This window comes from Anolis carolinensis, chromosome 2 (assembly GCF_035594765.1).
Source record: "Anolis carolinensis isolate JA03-04 chromosome 2, rAnoCar3.1.pri, whole genome shotgun sequence".
NCBI classification, from domain to species: Eukaryota; Metazoa; Chordata; class Lepidosauria; order Squamata; family Dactyloidae; genus Anolis; species Anolis carolinensis.
In genome coordinates this window covers 278,484,298-278,492,794 of record NC_085842.1, presented here as the reverse complement: position 1 = coordinate 278,492,794, position 8,497 = coordinate 278,484,298, and the positions used below count along the sequence as shown (strand labels likewise).

The following is an 8,497-nucleotide window of genomic DNA, read 5'->3' as shown; positions in this document are numbered from 1 at the left end:
GCTATAAGAGCTCCTAGGGTTTAAGATGAGCCATCAAATCCACTTGTGCCTAGCTCTTATGATTTATTAAATCACCATTAAACTACTCAATGACATTGTAATTCATGGCTTCCTAGATTCTCTTCTCTTTATTGTATAATAATTCAATTTATAGATACTACATAGAACACACACACACATAAAAGAGCAGATAACTGCACTGAATCCATAGTCATGCATTCCAGATGCAGCTCCTGTAGTGCGGGGGCGGAGGGATCATGTTTTGAAAGTCTCTAGCAGCTGAGAATCAAGCTAACTCTTCCTATTCATTAAATGCAAGCTTTGTCAAGTGGCATTATCTAAAGGCAAGATGCATGATATTGAAAACATACTAGCCCTCACTGTTTTAATGGATTTATTATTTAGGAACTGAAGAAAACAATCTTTGAAAGGTCAGCCAAGAGTCATCATTGAAGAAAAATATGTGAGATCACACAGAGATTAAAGATGAAATATATTCAATTCATCCAAACATTACAATAATAGGATTATACAAATAATAGGATTATAAGTTTAAACCTTTGAGATAAACTCTTGTTGAGGAGATCTGTAGCTGGATCTTTTACTTCTGAGCCATCTTTGCACTTAGTTTGAGAGGCTAGAAAATCAATTTAACCCTTCCAGACATAATTTAGTACTGTAATTTTAGTTTAAAACTTTAAAAAGAGCACTGTTTTGTCACAAAATCATATTAGTCTTCCACTGCAAAACTGTCTCATGAAACATGAAATGAAAGATAATACAACTATAAACTAATTGGACATTGCATGCAAAGGTCCAGAGCCATCTGTTATTTTTCATAATGGTTAGCAGTGCAATCCAAGGGGATCATAGCTCAGTGTTAGAACAGTGCTTTGTTCACAGAAGCCTCCAGTCTCAACCCATGGTATTTCCAGGAAGGGAGGGTTGAGGTAAAATGAAATAGGGAAAGTCTCTCCCTGATATCCTAAAGAACTGCTGCCCTTGTGAGTAGACAATATGTGTGCTTTGGGCTGCAGCTAAAACCAGTGAAACAAAGTTACTGAACAGTCTACTTACGGGGCCTGGGTATTGAGATGGAGCAAAAGTTCCCCTCCTCCAGTGGAAACAAACCCTACTAATTATAATAAGATCAATCATCTCAGCAGCCCATAGTAGTAAAGGTAAAGGTTTTCCCCTGATGTTAAGTCTAGTCGTGTCCAAACTGTGGGGGTTGGTGCTCATCTCCATTTCTAAGCTGAAGAGCCGGCATTGTCCGTAGATGCCTCTAAGGTCATGTGGCTGGCATGACTGTATGGAGTTTTGTTACCTTCCTGCCGGAACAGTACCCATTGATTGTCTCACATTCACATGTTTTTTCTAACTGCTGGGTAGACAGTGGGAGCTCACTCCGCTTCCTGGATTCAAACCAGAGTATACATCCATGACTGACTGCATCAAAAGCATTTCATTCTCCTGAGAAATTGAGCATAGAGCTTGTATGTGCCCATTTTGCCCCCATTCTTTCAACATGGGTAATTTCCTCCACACTGAAACTAATGAGGGGAGGGGGGAACTATGAAAACTTGCTGAATTTTTTTTTGCATAAAAACTTCTTGTCACTACCAGTTACTCCTGACAGCAAGTGGCGTTGTCCACATTTCACTCATTTCCAGGGCTTGGAAACATTACATTTTGGACTTCACATAGCCAATGGGAAGTTGTATTCAAAAAGTATTTTTTTCAGGCTTCATTGTTTACTGTTTGGGATTTTTCTGATCATGCTTTTGTTTTAAGTTCAATCACTTTCAACAAAACTATGTTTCGACCAAATTTGGCAGGATCAAAACTATAGGCTCTGATGCACTATGACTCAGGACAGCAATGAGCACATTAAAAAGTCTGGATTCAGAATGTTAGATGCAGTCCCTGCCAGAAAAAAGAGGAGGTAGCAAAACCTGAAAGCCTGACTGTTGCGAATCAAGCTAACCCATTTTATTCATTAAATGGAGTGGTTTGAAAATGGTTCCCCATTCTCTAAAGTGTCACAGAAAGCATACATTTCCATGGTGCATGCAGACCTTTTCCCATCACAGAAGGGAATGTGCCTGTCTCTGATCATCCAGAACACTCTGCGTTCACTGGCATCCCTGTAATATGTGTCAAAACTAAAGCTGAACAGAAAAAAGGAAACCATACAATTCTGAGAACAGGGGCTTGCTTGGATTTTCTGTCCACAGCTTGATTGTGCATCAATTATATTGTGTCTGCTTCAAAAGGGAAGGGCCCCATTCTTGATGAATAGCTAAGAGGTCAGATCGTTCCTAAAGGTGGGAGTGATTAATAAGAGCTATGCCTAAGTTTTCAAGAGTGTAAATAAGATGTATCATTCACATTAAGAGACAGCACTTGGCAGAATGATTCATTATTGTAAAACATAGGAAGACAAAGTTAGGGTTTTCTCTGAGCATGTCACGAACTAATCTGTTCATATAAAATATTAATAGAAGACAAACTCTTATAAATGTTCATTTCTTGCCATTTTTGGAACAGCTTTTGTTTTCCAAGATTCAAACAAAAAATAGCTGAAACAGATCCCATCAAAATTAAATTGATTGTGGCCGTGCAACAGAAGTTGCTTCTTAAAACCTAGTTCTGTAAAAATGTATTTTATTATCTTTTAAAGATGTGGAAGTGCCATAAAAGAATTTTTACTGGACTGTGTTACTAGAATTTGCAGCTTACACAGTACCTGAAGGTTTAGCAAAAACTGTGTTGATCTGTTTCTAAAAGTAGTTTTATATGAACAGATTATTTCATGACATGCTCGTTGTGTGGAAGATAACAGAGATTACATTCTGTGAAGATCTTTCTTCAGAAAGTTCAAAAATAATGGGGGCTACCTCTGAAAATGTACTGCAGTGCAGGTGGCTCTAACTACCACACAATTAAACATGAAGCAATGCCTCATTGGAAATCAGAAATGACAAGATGACACACAAAGGCATCCTCTGAAGACAAACTATTTCAAAAGCTTCTAAAGTAACATAAGACCCTTTACTTCATAGAGGGTCAAATTTAACACACAGGTTTATCATCCCTTATGCTGAATTCCAAAATGCCAAATACTCCAAAATCCAAAATCACTCATATGGATGACTGCGATAGTGACATCTTTGATTTCCAACAATTCACTGTACACACATTTTGATTAATGTACAAAATATAATATAATATAATATAATATAATATAATATAATATAATATAATATAATATAATATAGGGTGTGCACAATTCCATTTGACAATTCAAAAAAATTCAGCAACCCGGCAGCAAGACCTCCAAAAACGGACCAGCAAAATACTCAGCCACAAACAAATTATTACAGCTGGATCTTTTGGTTAATGAGAGCTATGGGGCTGAGCAGCACTCTGCGTGAGGTGGAGGCCGTAGTGTGTGAGCAGCCTCACAAATCAGGCAAGAGCAGGTGCCTGGCAATGGTGGCTCCTCCTCTTCTTTCTTCCCTGGCAGCTTCCTCCATCTTTTCCCAAAGCCCCACTTGAGGCAAATAAGGCCAGAAGTGTGTGTGAGAGAGACACACAGTGAGAGAAAAACTCACCTTCTCAACAGCACTTTGTTCTGTGCGGTCATTACCATGGGACCTTGGGCCACCACTACCTCTTAGAAAAATTATATGATAAATTTGTTATAATGAAACAGTATTGTACTCATATGTATATTCCTGGTGTAGCAGTGGTATGGTGCTGGCAATGATGATTATGATATTTCATGATGCATGGGTATTTGCACTGTATTTTCATCAGATCAGTGTAATATTTTTATCAGAGTTTTGTTCTTGTTGTTGTTCTTGTAGGAAAAAGTACAGATCTATGAAAAGACATGAAAACACTCTTAGGAAACTCCTGGGAGAGATTGCCATTTGATTCATACAGGAAAATGAAAGGGGAAATAAGGTCAAAACCCCTCCTTCCCTTGCACTCTGCCTTACCTTGTGTCTTCTTCTCTTGCTTCTTGCTTCTTGGTCCTTGCACCATCCTAACCGAACCACACACCTTCTCTTCCCTTCTTTCCTCTCTCTTGCCCTTGTGCCTCCCATACACTGTGGATGTACCCTCTCTCGGCAAATTGGCTACTTAAATGAATCACAGAGTATTGGAAAACTATATCCAACAATAGTTTATGGCTAGTTGGCTACTACTATATGAAGACTAATTCTTGTGTTCAGCAATTTGAAAAATATGTGAACTCTTTGAAAACCACTTCAGTTTTAAAAAAGAAATTCCATTCAACTAAAAAGAAGAAGTTTCTAAATTAGAGCTGACTTTTCAAAGGCATATTCATTCCAAAATGAATCCCATTGCATATGGAGAGGAGAGAAAACACCTATATCTCTCTTGCATGTCTTTGAAGGTTTTAATTCTGTTCTCTTAAACATGAAGAGATTCCCTTAATCTGTACATTGGTTTTAAGCAGCTAATTTATATGTTCCTTTTGAAAAAAAAAATCTAATGAAGGGCACCACAGATTTCAGAATAAATGACAGCCAAGATACATAAACTATATAATTCTTATGACCCGTGTGAGGAGCAAAGATCCTGTGTGGCTGTCTGTTGGCTATTCAAATGGAAAACAAAGGCCTGTTTATCAGCCCACTAATTGTACTAAAATATGAAATAAGGCTCCCAACGGGAAAGCTCCCTCCCATTTGTTTCTCCTCCTCTCCTCCTCCTCCCTTATGAAACAGACACTTTGCAGTGTTCGAATGTTTATCACAGAGAACCACACCTGACTGTTGACCTTTCTTTCTCAGAGAGCGGTAGCTCTGTAACCCTGGTAGAAGCGGAAGCACATTTCTTAACATTTTCAAACTTCACTTTATCTCTCTTTTTCACTCCAGGTATGAGCAGGAAACTCAAATAAACCCAGTGTTATCTGAAATATTTCTTCAGACATAAACTGGTGAAAACAGCCAGAGTGTGAGACAGTATCTTTCTATCTTGTTACACTCTACAGCCATAGTGTGGGAAAAGGCATGCCAAAAAGCACTTCCAGCTTCCTCCAAGAGAAAAAGGTCATGTATAATCAAGGCCTTTGACTTCAAGATGGTTTCAGTAGATGACAATGGATGTAATGCTCCACAATTTATACATTCCTTCACAAAACACTTATAGGCTGTATAACATATTTTCTAGCTGCAAATGATAAATAAACGGACATATGTTGACCTAACATTGGCACAAACTCTAAATGGCAAGATTTCTGTGGACTGACATAACTAGTAATGGTTGTCTATGGTTGTTAAATACAACAATTACAGACTCTGAAACAGGGGGGGAAATCCTCCAGAAAACCGGCTGCGAATGCTAAGTTTCAGTGGATTCTTTTATTTGGATTTTTCTGCTTTAGCAGGCTCTGTCCTCTTTATACATACTTGCTGCCAGATAAAAATAGCTGGAGGGAGAAAAAATGAGTCCTCCTAATCTCAGTTTCACAAGCCAGATTCTGGCCTAGGGAATTGTATCCTCCTTCAACAGCTTGGCATGTTGTGCTCCAGTTGGATTCACCTTGAGGAAAAAGCAACAGGGACCCTGTAGAAGTCCCACCTCATGCCCTAAACTGTAAATCAAAATACTTTTTCTCTCCATCCAGAGATTTTGTGAAGGAAGGAAAGTTTGTGAACACTTCCAGAAATGCCACAAATGGGGGGAGGGGGGAATCCACTTTAAAATGAACAGAGAAAGCAAATATGATACAGGTGGCATGGCATTCTTCACAGGCATTCTGTGTGTCTCTGCACAATTACAATTGAGATAATATTGGCAGCTGTTAACCACTTTCTTACTTTAAGACATGGGTAGAAATGTGAAAAGGCACATCTGCCTGTCTTGCATATAGTAAGGTAAAGGTTTCCCCTGACATTAAGTCCAGTCGTGTCCGACTCTGGGGGTTGGTGCTCATCTCCATTTCTAAGTCGAAGAGCCAGTGTTGTCTGTAGACACCTCCAAGGTCATGTGGCCGGCATGACTACATGGAGCGCCGTTACCTTCCTGCTGGAGCGGTACCTATTGATCTACTCACATTTCCTTGATTTTGAACTGCTAGGTTGACAGAAGCTGGAACGAACAGCAGGCACTCACTCCGCTCCCTGGATTTGAACCTGCGACCTTTCGGTCTGCAAGTTCAGCAGCTTGGTGCTTTAACACGCTATGCCACTGGGGGATCCTCATCTTGCATGTAGGTTCACACTATTCCAGCTCTGTTCCATACAACTGATAAGAGGCACCTGTATTGAAATGAGTACAATTTAAGCATTCATTTTCCTCATTTCAGTTCGATATGTAGGAGTGGGAAGAGGACTGAGTGCACATCACTGTCCAAATTGCCCTATCCAGACTAGTGGATCTGTAATATAAGGTTTTTTATATCTACAGTTCATTAACAGATCCCATCTTCAACCTTAAATAAAGAGTTCTAAATTGTTCAGTGGGCTTGCAGGTATATATTAGGTTCCCTGCTACAAGACAGTTGCTCTGACAGTTCACAAAGGTTGAAGATGCACACTTTCCCCCATGATTTAAAAAATTTAGAACATGCCAATAGGGAGAAAGTGTGCTTCATCAGCTTCTGTGAACTGGAGACCAACTGTCTTATAGCAGGGATGCAACACTTTCTAACAGTGGTTCTACTGTCCATGGGGTGACCTCCATATTTTCATCCCAGTATGCCTCTCTGAAATTGAGTCCTTAATTAAATGGCAGAGATACAACAGAATTCCTCAGTACAGTAGACTTGCCATTAACCGGAACTCAAGCAACCAGAATTCTCAAACAAATGGAACTCTCAAGCAATCAAATAAGAAGTACTTTAAATTAAAATTAAAATACATGTATCATACAGTAAAACTGTATTACGTTTGTCTTTATTTGCTTTTAATTACTGTATTTCAGTATTAATATCAAGGACTTCATCGCATGCAATAAAAATCAGCACTTCTACACATTGAAGAAACTGCAACCAATGGAGCCCATCACATGATGCAACTCTTACCGTGGGTTCCAGGTATTTTGCCATTTCTGAAGTGTGGGTTTTTCCGATGATTCCTAAGTCAATTGGCAATTGACTTCTGTTTCAAGATCCCAAACAGACAGTAAGAATTTTCAGTATATCTGTGAAAAAGGCAACACCATTTATGGGCCACAAGTGTATTCGCATTCATTTCCTATGCGTGTTTACAGAAAGAGGAAAATTAGACATTATAATATACTGTTCCTTGTTTGCAATATGTTTCTGTACTTTGCTGGATGTCAGCATACCTGCTCATACCTCCTCTTTATTCTTTCTTCTGTCTGAGGCATCTTTCATCTAGATTTTCAAAATAAATCTGATGAAAAACAAATCAATGTATGCGTATACATTTGCTGGTGCCAACATGCTTTCAAATCCAGCATAATAGCTTCTTTTGTATTTATAGTGTTGCAATTGGCATAAGCATCTCACGAGTAGGTGGATTTGCATTTGTCCACTTTGCAGTCCCTTGAAGTGAGCTCTAACACTCCAAGTAAATTCTACTGTCAATCAGAATGCAGTGTTCAAAGTTTAATATCAAATTACAGGAATTTAGAGATATGTTAAATAAATTTCAGAGAAGCCTTGTCACAACATTTATTAAATTGCATTCGAGGGATATCTCGTGATTCCATAGATCAGAGTTCCTCAATGCTAAACAAATATCAGTAATGCCAAGCAAGCTTTTTGAAAGCCACTTACATTCTGTAAGCAATTATTTGTCCTAGCAATCTGGAGTTGTAGGGATGTTCCATGTCTGTTCTAGGATTTCTGAGAAGAAATGGAAATTACAAAAAAAAAAAAAAACACTGGGTCTCTACCCCTGCAGATCTGTTATACCACAGGACTTAGAGTGGGGCCCACAGTGAGAATCAATACTTGAGACTGAGTAATCCTTCTCACATTCACTGTGATCCCCTACAAAGTTTTTTTTTCCTGGAAGTATTTAGTTGATCCTCTCATGCAATATATTCCAAGATAATCTCTGTTTTAACCCTCAATTACAGAGTTCTGTATGTATCCCAGAATACTTTCTGTGAATCCCATGCATATAGACTGAGCCAACAGAGAATTTTGGAGAGGTAAAAAGTTTGAAAACCACTGCCCAAAGGCACTGAACTCTATCTAACTTGTATGTATTTTAAGACTTGAAATAAAGTCAAAATAAATCCTCTCTGGAATAAATAATATTAGCCTTCTCCAAAAGAGTCTATCTCTCTCTTTTTTCCTTTGAAATGAAATAGCCTACAAATAGAGTTCCTCTATTTTTCTTGTTGCCTGCCACTTCCACTCCTTCTCTCATTCCATCATTTCTCTCTAAAGATCCATAATGTTCAGCAACACCTGTTGGGGCGGTTACAGCCGTTTGAGCGTTCCCCATTAACTGTGCTCCGTTCCTACGTAAAGTACCAA

The 8,497-nt window shown here is 38.7% G+C and overlaps 1 long non-coding RNA gene across 1 annotated transcript; it reads right to left on the bottom strand.

Annotated features, from left to right (window-relative positions):
• Positions 1-5,383: 5,383 nt before the first annotated feature.
• On the bottom strand, positions 5,384-7,342 carry LOC134296705 (uncharacterized). Its single transcript, XR_010003528.1, has 2 exons — positions 7,067-7,342; positions 5,384-6,302 (listed from the first exon to the last, which is right to left on the bottom strand). It is a non-coding gene; the product is annotated as an uncharacterized LOC134296705 (long non-coding RNA).
• Between the last annotated feature and the right edge of the window lie 1,155 nt (positions 7,343-8,497).